Genomic DNA, 17,081 nt, shown 5'->3' on the forward strand with positions numbered 1-17,081 from the left:
TTTGTAACTGTGTATCTCACAGTAATTTTATTAAAGAATTTATTTTGTTAAAATATTACATAGTAGTGGGAGCTTAGGGTCAAATATGAGGGATGTACACTGTGCAAAAGAATTAGACCATTCTAACACATGGCCAAAGGCAAACGAACCTGAAAATTGGTCTACAGACTGAGTTTAGGGGCCAGAGATATAATACAGTGCATACCTGTGCTCAATACCCGTTATTCCATATAGTTCCCCAAGCCTACCAGGAGTGATTCCTGACCAGAAAGTCAATAAAAAGCTTTAAGCAAGGCCTGTTGTAGCCCAAACCACAAAACTGAGTTTGCTATAGCAGAAGAAAGGCATGATCAATAGTAGGGAACTCAGGAACAATGGTGGAGGGAAAAGTATACTTTGGTGGAAGTACAGTGTTAGCATATTTAATGCATAAAATCATTTTTAATAGAATTAAAATTTTCAATGTCTCAAATATATTTTTAAAAATTAGACTATTTCAGGGCCAGAACGGTGGCATCTGCCTTGCACGTGCTAGCCTAGGACAGACAGCGGTTCAATCCCCTGGCAGCACATATGGTCCCCCAAGTCAGGAGCAATATCTGAGTGCATAGCCAGGAGTATCCCCTGAGTGTCACTCAAAAACCAAAAAAAAAAAAAAATTAAATTATTTCAACAAGATTGGGAAGACACTGAAAAATATAAACCTTAAAGTGTCAAGTTATGAATTCCCAACCATTTTAAATTTGCATTTTCTACATTTATGAGTTTGGGAACAATATTTCTTAATTTAATATTTAATATCTTCTGCTTCCTAAACTTAAAAATGTTTTAATAATGTCTCTTCATAAATGCTGACTTCCTAAAGAGTTAATAGTTTGGAAAACTCAAATGATCAATCTTGTTTTAAACTTACTTCCCTGGACATCTTTGACTCAGAAAAGCCATTTTTGTTTCAAGTCAATTCACCCTAAGGGAAAGAGAAGCATCAGGACCCAGGACAAGGGGAGGGGTCTTCCAGCCATCCCAGCTGGGCTCTACCCAAACACTAAGTCTCAAGAAACTCAAGCAGACAGAGAGACAAGCAGCAGGCTTCTCTGAGCCATATTCAACCCAGGTCAGTGTGCCCCAAGAAGAGTGTGGCCACTTTACAGTTAAGCATTATATCTAGTCAATGAGCCCCACAACAATACATTAAAAAGGCACACTAAAAAAATAAATAATTCTGGGCCCGGAGAGATAGCACAGCGGCATTTGCCTTGCAAGCAGCCGATCCAGGACCAAAGGTGGTTGGTTTGAATCCCGGTGTCCCATATGGTCCCCCGTGCCTGCCAGGAGCTATTTCTGAGCAGACAGCCAGGAGTAACCCCTGAGCACCGCCGGGTGTGACCCAAAAACTAAAAAATAAATAAATAAATAAATAAATAAATAAATCTGTGAAGAAAAAATAAAATAAATAAATAAAAATAAACAAATATTTAAGTGGATTAAAAAAAAGGTCAAAATAGGAAAGCAATGCAGAAAACCCCACCATGCTTAACACATGAAGAAATTCTAGAGACCCAACTTGTATCAGTCCCCTATATATTCTCTCTGATAAGGACTTAAGAGAGGAAATTTTGAGTATGTTCAAGGAAAACCAAAAAAAAAAAAAAATGTCAAGAGGATATGAAAGTAGAAATGAGAAAACATCAAACAGAAATTATAGAACTAAAAACTTGGTTGACAAAGTGAAAAATGCACTGCAAGGCCTCACCAGCAGAGTAACAGCTACTGAGGACAGAATCAGGGAGTTCGAACATGAACTGCATAACACCTCCATACAACTGCAGAAATTGGAACAGAGTTGTAAACAAAAAGAAAATGAAAACAATTTTCAAAATAAGCAATCAACAATAAAGTTTGGGATAAATTCAATAGAAGCAGCATAAGAATCATTGTGATCATTGGAATCCTAGAGAGCCAGAAAGAAAACCTCAATGAATAATCAAAATCAAAAAAGGAAATTAAATACAATTAATCATCCCTAAGACTTAGAGCAGATTTTTATAAGTAACCCAAAGAGACCCAAGCAGACCCAAAGATTGTGGTAGGTATAGTGAAAAAAAATCAGTAAAAAAGAACACATCACCAAGAATACTCACCTGCAAATTTTCATTAAGGTTTGAAGCAAGAATACACAGCTTCATGGATAAACAACAACTCAGAAAGTTAACACACTCAAAACCAAATTTAAAAGAGCGAAATGTTCTACTTTTAGGCAAGATAAACCCCACAAACACACCAAACTTCTATAATATATGGCAAAACATCCCATCAATGCCAATAGACTAAATACACCAATTAAGAGACACAAGTGGCAAAATAGATTAGAAAATTGAATCCAATTATTTTAATGAGAGAAACACATTTGAATAGTCAGAGCCATTGACTATATGCAAAAAATGAACTCAGACCTCTATTTAACACTATGCATAATTTCGAAACAAAATAGATGAAAGATCTTGATATCAGACCTGAAACTATAAAGTACATAGAGGAAAATGTAGGCAGAACACTTCATGACATTGAAGCTAAAGACATCTTCAAAGAGGAAACAACAGCTGGTCAAGCAAATGGAAGCAAAGATAAATAAATTGGAGCACATTAAACTAAAAACCTTCTGCATTACAAAGGAAATGGTAGTTAGGATAAAAGACTACCCACAGATGGGAAAAATTTATTCACCCAATACTCATCTGATAGGGTTTAATATATAAGATATATAAAACACTGGTAGAGCTCAGCAAGAAACAAAGCATCTAATCTCATCCAAAAACTAGGAAGGCATGAACAGACATTTCCTCAAACAACTAGACAAAAGACATATGAAAAATGCTCTACATCATTAACCATCAGGGAGATGAAAATCAAAACAAGAAAACAGCACAACACAGAGATTGGCACACTTTAAAAAATAAAGAACAGTTAATGAGAACAAGAACCAGTGCTGGCGTGGATTCGGGGAAAGGGGACTCTCATTTGCTGCTGGTGGAAATGTTGAGTGGTCTGGCCTTTTTAAACAATAGTGTAAATATTTCTCAAAAAAAAACTAGAAATTGAGCTTCCATGTATCCAGCAATACCACTCCTAGAGAAATATACTCTACGCACCCAAAAACACAATGCAGTAGAGTCCTCTGCATTCCTATTTTTTGCAGCACTGTCCACAAAAGCCAGAATCTGGAAACAGTCCAAGTGTCTGAGAACAGATGAGTGAAAAAAGAAACTGGTATATCTACACAATGGAATATACAGCTGTCAAAAATGGCAGTTCGATTCTGAATTTACTAAAAACTCTCCATAATTGTTTTTCCATCCCAGCAAATTATTTTGAACAATTTTGTAAATAATGATATTGTGACATATGAAAATACTATCTTCCTTTAGTGGGATATGTTTTGTGGACTGTAAACATAAATTGGTAATTATATAATCAGAAATTTTTATTTGCATTTTAAATTTTTTAATATTTGATTTAATAGAGAATAGATTCTCATTTGCTTTTTTGTGTTTGATTCTTTTGTGATAGCTTGTCTTGTAACCTCTGAAAAACTGATCCCTACCTTCATGAAAAAATGAATATTAAAAAAGGAAAATAATAACCTACCATTTTTATGAATAATTGGTCTTTCACAATTCTGGCAAGGATCTCAGGAATTTCCATGATTCCCCAAACCACATTTGAGAATGCCTGGGTTCATGTATTCACTCAAAAACACTTTCTAGTCAGACCATAGGGATCTAATTAAATTAATTAAAGAATCCCAAATACACTACATTTGTTTTTAAAACTACAAAAATAAGTAGTGTCCATAGTCAGTATAAAAGATAAACATATATACAATGAAAAATGTACTATAATAGACTAGCTTCTATAAATTTTTTATGAAGAATTATCTTAAAGGAAGCATCAATATGAAGTTGTGGCAGATATTTGCTGTCTAGTTTTGGAAAAAAATCAACAACAAAATAAAGGAGTTAATTCTAAAATTTTCTGTGGTAGTCTTCTCTCAATGAAAATTTCCACATGTACGTAGATCTAACACTGTAGTAGTAATTATTTTCTATGTGCTGTCATATGTAAATGTGGCTTTTGTTCAGGAGGTGGACGAAGTGAAGTTGGGATAGGAATCAGACTTGGAATTCTAGCTATTTACTTAAGTAATTCAAAGAAATTTAGAGCATAGTATCCAATTCATGGTCTTAAAACCTTTAAGGCCTTTCCAATTGTATTAATTATGAACTGTATTGCATGAAGAATTTATAGAGAAAATTAAGCAAAACTAGTGCCATTGACCATCAAGAAAAAAATTTTAGCTGATGTATAATGGTATAATAAATAAAGGCAAAAATTCCAGAAGAAACCTAGGGGCCGGAGAGATAGCATGGAGGTAAGGTGTTTGCCTCTCATGCAGAAGGTCATCAGTTTGAATCCTGGCATCCCATATAGTCCCCTGAGCCTGCCAGGAGCGATTTCTGAGCGTGAAGCCAGGAGTAACCCCTGAGCTCTGCCGGGTGTGACCCAAAAACCAAAATAAAGAAAGAAAGAAAGAAACCCATTCTATCAGGTCCATTAATTATAAAATAAATATTATCAAGGATTCATGTCTCGAAAATATTCAGACTGCTTATGATAAATGCACATCTATAAGCCTTACTTATATGTAACTGATGTTAGAGTGGCAGAAATACAATTCCATTCTGCTAATATTTTTCAAAACAAGAAACTCATGCAGTATACATGAATGCTAGACTGAAGAATTCAGTTCGAAGAAAATGCAACATTAATTTATAAGAGATGAAGACTTTAAGAGAAGTACATTATCCTTTGTTGCCTTTCTAAATAGAGTAAGACAGTTTTAGTTTCTTCATAATATTTTCCTCCTATTTCTCTTTCTTCTACCATTCAAGAAACTTGTCTGTCATTTTCTTCAGGCTTACAGACTGGTTTCTCAGTTCTCTATGCATAGCTTTCTCATCAGTTCTGTCTACGCAGCTTTCTGGAGCATTCCTTATCGTATTTATAGATTTCCTTACATGGTGCGACTATGTTACTTTCTAATTTAAAATTTCAGTAATTAGAGGCTGGAGAAAGTACAATAGAGGGTGGTGTGCTTGCCTTACACAAGATCCACCTGAATTCAATCTCCTGCATCCCATATGCTCCCCCAAGCACTTCCAGGAGTGAGCAGACCCAGGAGTAACCACTGAGCACAGTCAGGTGTACCTCTCCCAAAAAACTATTGCAATCCTAGAGAGATAGCACAGCGGCATTTGCCTTGCAAGCAGCTGATCCAGAACCAAAAGTGGTTGATTCGAATCCCGGTGTCCCATATGATCCCCTGTGCCTGCCAGGAGCTATTTCTGAGCAGACAGCCAGGAGTAACCCCTGACCACCGCCGGGTGGGTGTGGCCCCCCCCAAAAAAAGAAAAAAACATTGCAGTAACTATCATCTGCTTTATTTTTTTATTGCTGAATACACTGATTTGTTTTTCTCAATTTTATTGTATCTCTGATTAGCTTTATGAATACTTTGATGTCTATTTGCTCATCTAAAATTTTCTCCTTTTTTTAAGTTCTTTATTACAGCAATTTTTAAATTTATCTGGAATCAAGATCTCATTTAATGTACCTGAGGGTATATTCTATAGTTTTCTCTCCTTGTGATGTAATTTTCCCTAGAGAGCTCAAACTGTTAAATCTTTTATTTTTCTTGATTGCCTACTTTGCTACTTTAAATTTCCCTGTTTTGTGTGGGGGGGGGTGTTGATTGGTTGTTTATTTGGGGGTCACAAGCAGATGTGATCAGGGGTCACGCTTGGCTCTGCTCTCATGGGTCACTCCTTGTTGATTTATGGGACCATCTGGGATGCTGAGAATCTAGGCCCAAACCTTGTCACCTCAGGCCTTCTCCTGCACATCTGCAGTAACCCCAGTGAATCCCAAACACCACCCCAAACACTGTGGCCTTCATTTCCCCAGAACCACTGTACTCAAATAGCACTTCAGAGACCTATGTATTGAACCACAAGGTTCAGCGCCAACCTCTCTGACCCCTTAATTATTGTTTTGAGGATTGACAATTTGGAGAGTTGAACAAATTATCTTTTTCTGGCCCAGCAGGGGGCACTCTGGTTTTATTATACTTTAGCAATTCCTATAAGCCACTTGGTCAGTATTGGTAGCTCAATAAGACTGGGAAAGAGCATGGGGGTAATCAGCTGCACTGCCAATGGTTCCTTTTCGTGCCTCTAATGATATGCTCTTTTCCACAGTCTGAGACTCAGTAATCTGAATATTCTCAGTAAACTGCAAAATTTTTAGTATTTCCTTCTAAGATTGAGTAGGTTTGGGGTTGGGGATATTCTAAGTGGGTTTTTTGTTTGTTTGTTATTGTTGCTTCCTTGCAGGAGTCCTGGTCTGTGTGGAGTACAACTTCTGTCTGTGGGCTTAAGAGACAAATTAGATAAGATGGGTTTAAAGATATTACAGAACAGTCCATTTCAAAATAGGCATCCAAGTGCTCATGGACAATCTCTAAATCAACCATATTTAGAATGTAGAGCAATGCTCATTAACTTTTTCAACACCAAAGTATGTCAAGTATATTTTTGAATCATAATGATATGAAACTATAAATTAACCAGAAGAAAGAAAAAGCTTGTTCTGCCATAAGTGTGCATCTTGTATACTTGCTTCTTTTCCACACTGGAGGAAGCCTCTGTTCTCTTTTGAACATGCACGTCTCCCTATCTTTTCCCTCACATCTTGCTAAATAGGTCTCAATAAAAACGTTTGTACTTCAGGTGAATCAAAAAGAAGAAAAGGAAAACAGTACAAACATGTGGAGAATAAACATGTTCCTTAGATACAGGGGGAAATCAAAGTTGAAAAATTTAAAACTTTGTATACCTGAAAATTAATAAAAATAAGGATCTTCCTTGAGATGAAGAGCTGAGAATACAGCTTCTACAGCAAATGCATTTCTATAAGGAAAATACATAGCAAGAAATGAGACAAAGATCAGTGGTAGACAAGCATAACTATCCTTGCCTCAAAGCTTAAAAATAATTACAATTTATATTTGTCTATCCTTCCTGCAAAGCCTAGACCTTTACATTGTTTCGATTTGCAGCTAAGATGGAGAATGCCTCAGGGGCCAGCCCAAGAGCTTCTGTTTTTCTTTTAGGCACCTCCAGTCTGTAAACCACCTTTTCTGCTCCCATCTTACCCTCTTAAAACACCCATCATACAGACAAGATGAATGCTCTTGTAAACAGAGTTCCCCAACTCCCAACCTGCCAGCTGGAGACCAATAACCAACAATTTGATTGGCCCTCCAGTGGCAGAGGAAACAACTTTCATGATTATAGCAATAGGAGCCAATACTTTAGAAACAATCACCAAAAATCAGAGATAACTAAATTTGCATCTAAAGGATTAGAAAAAAAAATAAATGAAAAAAGTAAAAACTTGAGAAGTGGAGCTGGAGAGAAAACTCAGAGGCCTGTAATAGACATCAGATAAGTATAAAAATTGAGTGCAATCTTTGGCACCTTAGGCCTTTCCAGCACAGACTGATGTAGCCCTACCCCAACTACTATCTATGGGCCTAGTTGCCCACAGGCAAATATAACAGAGTAGCACTGCATAGGCCTATATTTTGAACAATCTGATCTGCAGATTATCACCAGGAGTGGTCCCTAGAACACAAGAACTTATGAGAACAAAAATTTAGCATATAAAATAATAAAACAGAAGCTTTGAAGATAATTTAAAATGCTAATGAAAGCAAGAGCATTTCCTTAAAAAATAAGTAATAAAAGAAAGAACTTACAGAAGAAACATACAGAAAGGAGAAAGCACAAGGAAAACCAGAAATAAAAGAGGAGATGTTTACCACAATACTGGTATGTAAAGGAAGTTGAAACAATAATCATGAACCTCCTCCAAACAAAATGTCCAAAATTATAGATATTTAATGCAATTCCTCAACTGATACCCATGATATTCTTCAAAGAAGTGCATCAAACACTCCTGAAATTCATTTGAAACAATAAACACCCACGAATAGCTAAAGCAATCCTTAGGAAAAAGATGGGAGGCATCATTTTTTCAATTTTAAATTGTACTACAAAGCAATAGTCATTAAAACAGCATGGTATTGGAAAAAAAGACAGACCTTCAGATCAATGGAATAGACTTGAGTATTCAGAGACTGTTGCCCAGATACAACAAATTAATCTTTGATAAAGGGGCAAGAAATGTAAAATGGAACAAGAAAGCCTCTTCAACAAGTAATAATAAACAAATGGTCAGCCACATGCAAAAAAAAGCAAACTCAGACCTCCATCTAACACCATGCACAATGGTCAAATACAAATGGATTAAAGACCTTAACATCAGACCTGAAACCTAGGTAAAACACTATGACACTGAGTTAAAGACATCATCAAGGAGAAAACAGCACTGTCCAAAAAAGTGAAAACGGAGATAAACAGATGGGACTATATTAAGCTGAGAAGATTCTGCTCCTCAAAGGAAATAGTGATGAGGATACAAAGGTCACCCACAGAATGGGAAAAACTATTTAGTCAATACCCATAGGATAAGGGACTAATATCTCAGATATATAAAGTACTGACAGAACTTAACAAGAAAAAAAAAATCTAACCCCATCAAAAATTGGGGAGAAAAAATAAACAGACAATTCTTCAAAGAAATACAAATGGCCAAAAGACACATGAAAAATGCTCCACATCACTAATCATCAGGGAGATGCAAATAAAAAAAACTATGAGGTACTATCTCATGCCACAGAGACTGGCACATATCCTAAAGAACAAGAATAATCAGTGCTGGCTGGGATCTGGGGAGAAAAGAACTTTCATTCACTGCTGGTGGGACTGCCATCTAGTCCAGCCTTTAAAGAAAACAATATGGAGATTCCTCAAAAATATGGAAATTGAACACCCATGTGATCCAGCTATACCACTCCTAGGGATATATCCTAAGAACAGAATACAAAAATGCCTTCTGCACACCTATATTTTATTACAGCACTATTTACAATAGCCAAAATCTGAAAACAACGCAGATGCTCAACACCAGATGAGTTACTAAAGAAACTGTGATATATCTACACAATGAAATACTATGCAGCTGTCAGTAAAAATAAAGTCATAAAATTGTCCTATACATGTATGAACTTGGAAACTATTATGCTGAGTGAATTAAGTCAGAGGGAGAGAGATATACATAGAATAGTCTCACTCATCTATGGGTTTTAAGAAAATAGAAAAGAGTAATTCATGTGGAGAAAACAAAGACTCTGGTTTGACTGAAACACCAAAAATTGTTAGATAACTCCATGAAGTGATATCAGAATACTAAAACAATGTCATACTGCAATTCCTAGGTTGTAACATTTAGCTAATTTTGAGACAAGGGAGGATAATTAAAGATATTTTTAAAGTTTGGGAATTTTGCATCATTTGGATCAGAGATGAGAGGTTAGACACCAAATAAATATAGTCACTATCGCAGGCACAAGGAACTAGGAAGGAATGAGTCCTGACTGGAGGGTTTGTGAGGGTTTTTTTTTCTGTTTTGTTTTTTGTTTGTTTATTTTGGGGCCACACCCAGCAGCACTCAGGGTGGTTACTCCTGGCTCTGCACTCAGAAATTGCTCTTGGCAGGTTCGGGAGACCATATGGGTTTTGGAGATCAAAACCAGGTCCATCCCGGGTGGGCCATGTGCAAGGCAAATACCCTACCGCTGTGCTATCGCTCCAGCCCCTGACTTGGGAGTTCTAATCACGGAATCATCTTCATATTATAAATTATAAATTTATAAACTGTATCATCCCAACAAGAGAATAGAATGATTAACAGAGAAACACCTATAAAAATAACTTAGATTCTACCATTGTCCATTAGGAAAATTTTAGAAATACAATATTAGTAAGAAGGTACAAAAAAAAATTCACTTGGGAGAAGAAAATGATGGTTGAACATGGTACCTTTCCACATGGGATTGAGTAGGCAAGTGAACATACAGAATAGGGACTGAGTCTCATCTTTGTATCTTTTAAAAACAAAAGTCCAAGGGAAAGAAAAAGATAAGAATGCGTTTCTCATCTAATGCAGAAACATAAATTGGTTTTATCACAGCAGTTTAAAAAAATGATGAAACATCTGGAATTATATCTTTTACTTCAGCAGAAATCTTAAAATGAGGCCAGTCTTTCTTTGCTGAATTGCTATCCTGTCTAGAAGATTATAAAAGGACAAGAAAGGGGAAAAAGGAGAAAATAGATTGGAAGAGGACAGGATGATATATCTTCATGTCTTGATTCTTACACAATTTGTATTCTTATCTAAATTCTTACAGGCCATTCTCTTTTTTTTTTTAAGTGAGGAAGTATTTCATAGCATGACTTAGTTCAATTACAAATAGCCCATTTTACTGTGTCTATATTACCAGAATAACACCCACAAGCCTGAGGACTTGTGAGGCTTTTAGCTTAAATTGGAACAGACTGAAGGGATAATGCCCTTACTCTGATGACCAAGGAAAATGAATATTTTTATTAAGCTGTCAGTAACTGGAAAAAATGTGTCATTTAAATAATGTATCATTTAAAAATTGAAATCATCAGGATTCTCTCTTCAGGAGACTCCTCCCATATTAAGAGCTTTCTTACTTTCTTATCCCCCTTCATTGGTCTTCCCTTAATTAAAATCTTTTCTGTAAAACTTCTTTATAATGTACTTTCTGTACTATCTATACAAGTATAAAGAAAGAGTTCTAGCAACATCAAGGAGACATCATCTCTTTATCTCTCTTCAGTGGAGAAGGGAAACTTAAGTTGAATATCTTTGTTTGCCCTTCTGACTTTTTTCCTCTGCCCAATGTTTCTCAGCTAAAAGTTTGAGGGACACACCCAGTAAGGTCAAGGGTTACTCCTGCCTCTGTGCTGAGGGATCACTCCTGGTGGGCTAAAGGAATAATGTGGAATGCTGGGATTAAACCCAGCAAGCATCATACCCACTCTACTATCACTCCAACCCCCAACTTTAAAGGGGCTTTAAAGGGGTCTTTATTAATATTTTTTAAGTCAGCAATGCACATACTTAACTAAAAATGGGTTCAGTGCAAAGGCAATCAATTTTGCTAGCTTATAGTTACGCCAATAAAAAATTCATTAAGGAACTTCCCCAAAGTTCTACAGTTTATTATAAGATGACACCAAGCTATCAGTACCAAACAAAGGGGTTCCCCCACTTTCCTCCTTCCCTAACCCTCTTCCTTTGATATGTAAAAACCCACTAGGAAGTTCTCTCTCTCTTTCTCTCTCACCCTCTCTCCCTCCCTCTCTGTGTCTCTGTGTCTCTGTCTCTCTCTGTCTCTCTGTCTCTGTCTCTGTCTCTGTCTCTCTCTGTCTCTGTCTTTGTCTCTGTCTGTCTCTTTGTCTCTCTCTGTTTCTCTCTGTCTCTGTCTGTCTCTGTCTCTGTCTCTCTGTCTCTGTCTCTCTCTGTTTCTCTCTCTGTCTCTGTATGTCTGTCTCTGTCTCTGTCTCTCTCTGTGTCTCTTCTCTGTCTCTGTCTCTGTCTCTCTCTGTCTCTCTGTCTGTCTCTCTCTCTGTCTCTCTGTCTCTGTTTCTGTCTCTCTCTCTTTCTCTCCCTTTCTCTCTCTCTCCCTCTCTCTCCTTTTTCTCTCCCCTCAAGGTATTGGGATCCCCCCATCCCCAGGTATTGGGATTTGGTTTTAATAAAGAAAGAGGAGTTCTAGCTTCTTGGCTGAGGTAAGGAGCACAAAGCAAAAGGCTACAGACGATTTTCCTTTCATGACTGACTTGGTTGATTATTTCTTCACTCTTGATACCCTGCTTCTTCAGACCTGTCTGCCTAAGGGGTTAGAAACAGGCATGTGGGGTGATGTTACAACTTGTGGATTTTTATTTTACAGGTTATCAGTACCTTCATAAGAGGGTTTTCCCTGAAAGAGACATGTCAGCTGTTCCCACAAACCACGCTGCATTCTCTCAGGAAACAGCATTCCTAAGCTAGATTTTGTTATCTCTTCTGGAATTCCTTGATGAATGTGGGTGTTCTTCCACTTCTTTCTTTCACTGATCTCTGTCTTGATTCTAAACTATCTAATTACATCCCAAAAGAAATCAAGCTTCATGTATATTCATTTATTCTTCTTTCCTGAGAAGACAACTACTACCATGGTCTTCATTATAGGTCATACACACATCTGTAGGTACAATTCAAATGCTATATTTCAAGACAAAGCTTTTTTTTTTTTTGAAGCTTATAAAGAGACCATCCTTCTTTGAAATCTTATAGTGCCTCTGGTTAATATATTATTTATTAATTTTACTTTCTGTTTTGTAGTATTTGTTTCATCTCCCCAAATAAACTATATATTTCTTAATTTAATGTTCCATATTTTCTTTGGCACACACTTAGAATATATTGCTTGGCAGCTGCTAAAAAGTTGTAGCCTCTAAGGTAAGGGGAAGATGCAGCCTTGGCTGCCCACCACATCCTTCTTTCTCCTTCCTCCTGGTCCCCATGTTACTTAAATAAAAAATATATTTTAAAAAAGTTGTAGCCACAAATCTCTTTTAGGATGAATATTGTAGATATTCCAGGAAAGTATCTGCCACACTATGTCAGCATCTACTTTACTTTCTTAGAGCTGTCACAAAGTACTATTGGTTTGGTTTAAGAACAGCAGAAATTGATTCTCTCAAGAGTCTGGAAGTACACATCAGAAATGACAGTGTCAACAGGACCCTGTTCTTTGTGAAGGCGATAGAGGAGGATAGTTCTTTGCCTCTTTTAATTCTGATGAAATGTTTAGCTCCTCTTGACTTCTAGAGGCATCATCACATCTCTGCAGCTGCCCCTGTGGAGTGTCTTATCTATGTGTCTACATTTCTTCTAGTAAGGATATCAGTGATGATAAATATAAAGATAAATCTGCAAAGGCCCTATGTCCAATAAAGCTATGCCCACAGGTTCCAGTAAACATGAATTCGAAGGGTACAAGATTTAACTTGATATAGTCTTTATCTACTTGGGATCGATTTTATGAAGAATATAAACTATCAGCACTCACTGATAAACAAGATTCTAAAATAAAGTAAAATGAGCTTAAACATTTTTCACACGGTTTTCTTTCAAGAAGTATTCAAATTTAGGGCAACCTAATAACACAACAAAAACCTTGAATATGTAGAATTATAAAAATCTGGCTCACTTTAGGCTATCTTGCAACATGTACTAAAAATTATCTATAGACTTGAATATAGCAATAAGCTATAGGAAGACACAATGGGAAAGCTAAGTAATCAGGCATTATTCATGGGTGGCAAGGACAATACACATCATGGCATTCTCTCTCTCTCTCTCTCTCTCTCTTTCTCTCTCTCTCTCTCTCTCTCTCTCTCTCTGCATCTCTTGAAGGGTTGTATCTTTTTTTAGAGGGTTGGGGGGCACACCCAGTGACATTCAGGGGTTACTCCTGGCTATGTGCTCAGGCTCCTGGCTTGGGGAACCATATGGGATGCTGGGGGATCGAACTGTCCTAGGTCTGTCCTAGGTCTGTCCTAGGTCAGCAAGTGCAAGGCAAATGCCCTACCGCTTGCAGCACCGCTCCAGCCCTGAAGAGTTGCTTCTTAATCTAATTGTTATTAGATTATCTATTACTGTGTCCGTTGCAGACATTTATTTACATCAAGTAAGCAGATTTAGTTAAAACCAGGATACTCTTGCAATTCATGGTATTCATATTAATTGATAATTTTATAAAGCTTGGCAGTATGAGAACCTTGAGGGAGTTCTCACAGCTCTCACACCATTAACTCTGGAATAAGAGCCAGTTGCTTCACCTCTCTACATATCACATTTTACATAAAAATTCAAATGTGACCATCTAAATTATCATTAAAGTTCCTTACAACAACTCTAAATGGAAAACAACTACATTTATTGCACGGATGAATTAGCATTTCAGAAATAACTAGCAGAAGAGACCATCAATCATCACTCTTCAGTTCAGCGTTTTAGAAAAACTAGAAAATTAGAAGTCTTTCTAGCACATCACTTCATTTGATAGAGAGTAAGTAAATCTTCAGTCAGAAAATGGGGAATTTCTTAGATTTCGACAAGTGTTATGGTCTGAGGGGATGAGAATACAGCCAGAAGTGGCATATGAGTATACTTGAAGCTACCCGGTATGTAAAGTAGATATAAAAAAGAAAATTCTTGAAACAAATTAACCAAAAAGGATAAAAGCAGAAAAGCAGAAAAATAGCTAGGGGAAAAAAATAAGAAAAGGACATAAATTATAAAGAAAAAATAGAAAGCTAATTTTTGGGCTCAAAGACGTAAGAGCAATCTTTAGCTGGGAAAAAAAGAAGGTACACATAGATAATTTATTATTTTAGAAAAACAGTGCAAAATAATCAGAATTAAATACTCATAAATAAAGAATAGCAATTTCTGATCTACCCACTGAGAAAAACTGAGATAGTATTCTAAGAAATGCTATTATTATAAGAAATCCTGACACAGTAGTAGCATTCCCTGATGATGTTCTTTACTGTTCTTCCTTCATGCCTCTTTAAGATTTCAGCTACATCTATAGTGGAATCTTCAAACTTAACTCAGACCTAACTTATTTTGGCAACATCCTAATTAAGGCAGGACTTAAAGGTGTTAGTTGATTTCATTCCCCCATAGACAACTTTTAACAAACAAGAAACAGCAAGCACTGCTCCAAGAGCTTCTGCCTTAGACAACCTTGTTACCTATTATTTGCTTCTGCATGTCTTGACCAAATTGAACCCTGACTTCCCAAGGCAGTGATCTTTTCCACTATTATTTTTCCTGTTGTTCATTCCTGCTGCCTTAGGGAATGACTTTTGAAATATACTTCTATGCCCAAGTCCTCTCAGTCTCAGGCTTTAGAAAATTTGTCTTTATGGGAAAGTCAAGAAAGTGAAAAGAAGTCAAGTGTAAAGCAAAACCATGATTTAGGAATGTAAGACTGTAGTTTGGGGGTGGGGGGGTTTGTTTGGAGGCTACATCTGCTGATGCTCAGGGACTACTCTGAATTACTCCTAATGGTACTTGGGGTGTTGTTTACCTAAAACAAAGATCAACCTTGGTTTCTTTGTATTTGCTTGTTTACAACTTGTTTCACCCAAAACAAAGATTGTCTTATATGTAAACCTGGGCAGGATAGGCTCAAGATAGCTGCCATACCTGAGGGTGGTCCCTTTACTAGTAAATAAAAACAGTTCTGGCAGGCAGCTTGGTAGAGATATTAGGTAGATGACCAGAATATCCATGTTTCACCCTCAGGCTGGTCTGGATTATTTCATGTGTGTCCCTGAGTCAGACTCGTTCACCTGGGGTTGGAGATACAGCACGTATTGATTTTACAATTGGGGGACTGTATGGAATACCAGGGATTGAATCAGGGTCGAGTTAAGCTAGGCAAAACCCTACCTGCTATTCTATCACTGGCCCTGTAAGAGTCAAAGTGCCTGGACAACTCTGGATAAGTCCCTTTTGCTAAATTATGATTTCCATATTTATAAAATGGTAAGTAGAAAACTACATGTCTTATTTTGTTCCAATGAATAGTATTTAATGAGAAATTTTATCTTTTGTCTAGTATCCAGAAACTATAAGATCAAATAAGTATGTTACCTCTACACGTTGCTTGCTAGAATGTAGCTCAACTACAGTTTACATTTCCAAACCTTAATGAGTCTGCAGTAATTTAATTTGATTCATATTTTCAGGAATGTTTATGTTTTATTCTAGGTTCCCAAGTAGTGTGAAAACAAATCAAGGGGAATACCTACATTATACCCAGAAAGAATGGTTCTGCTGACTTATTAGAGTTAAAGATAATAAAAATACATATGAATTGATTTACTGAACAATCTAATTCATAAAATCCATTTTGTAATTTTAAGACAGGTAGGTACAGCTCTCATTTGCTATAAATCAATTCATTTTAAAATGGAGTTTTATAACGGATTACCAGATAAAATTTAAATGCTACTATAAATCAATTGCTCATGATCCCATAAAAGCATGTCTTGATCTATAACTAAAATAAAGCCTTAAATTAATTCATATGTTTAAACAGCACTATAGAACGCTTGGAGTCATGAAAAACTATTTAAAGAATAGTTTCTGACAATTTTGTTTTCAGATCAGAAAAATAACATAAAATTTGCAATTTTTGTATTAGAATTTTTTCCTGCATCAGCTTCTCATTTCTCAGGCGACCATATTTTATAAGTGAAACAATTTTTAACATAATCTAGTCAACTAGTACACACTTTTTAGAGGTTCTATTTCTGGAAATTATATAATAAGGCAGCATAAAAGAAGACTCGAAACTATGAATTCTAACATAAATTGATTCATAAAGAGGAAGTAAACCAACCTGAATGATGCTGATTTGATGTCTCAGAGTTCTCTTCTCCAATTCAAGCTTGCAGAGCTGAGAAGGCAGAAAAACATGTCATTGGGAAGCACACCTCTGGCAAAATTCAAGTTGAAGTTCACTAATGACTAAGTTATTAGACTATTATTAGACTGTAGGCAACAAAGTCATGGTGTATTTGGGGATATTTGTATCAGATAAAGCCTATTAGTCCCTCTGCTACTATAGCATCATACTAGAAATCTGCTTTCAGGCCCAGAGAAGCTTCTTTTGCTTTTAAGGGAAATTTAAATTCAATAACTATGATTTAGAATCTCAGGGGTCTCAAACTCACGGCCCATGGGCCGTTTCCGGCCCTCCGTGCAACATTTTGTGGCCCTGCCCTAGAGGAATCTTTTTTTGTTTTGTTTTGTTTTAGTTATTTGGGTCACACCCCCAATGTTCAAGGCTTACTACTGACTTTGCACTCAAGGATCACCCCGACTTTGCCTCCTGTGGCCCCCAGGTAAATTGAGTTTGAGACCCCTGATTTAGATGCTCATGATAGCCATTCCAA

The 17,081-nt window shown here is 36.6% G+C and overlaps 1 protein-coding gene across 4 annotated transcripts in view; it reads right to left on the reverse strand.

The window, feature by feature from the left end:
* The window catches only part of MAPK10 (mitogen-activated protein kinase 10), a 232,020-nt gene extending 215,437 nt beyond the window's left edge, over positions 1 to 16,583 (reverse strand). Inside the window, exon 1 of one of the 4 annotated variants that reach the window (XM_049789765.1) lies at positions 16,526 to 16,583. The gene's annotated coding sequence lies outside the window, so the exon portion shown is untranslated. The remainder of the gene's footprint in view (positions 1 to 16,525) is intronic. The other 3 variants (XM_049789762.1, XM_049789764.1, XM_049789768.1) reach the window with 3 other exon arrangements.
* Between the last annotated feature and the right edge of the window lie 498 nt (positions 16,584 to 17,081).

Source organism: Suncus etruscus, chromosome 16 (assembly GCF_024139225.1).
Source record: "Suncus etruscus isolate mSunEtr1 chromosome 16, mSunEtr1.pri.cur, whole genome shotgun sequence".
Lineage (NCBI taxonomy): Eukaryota > Metazoa > Chordata > Mammalia > Eulipotyphla > Soricidae > Suncus > Suncus etruscus.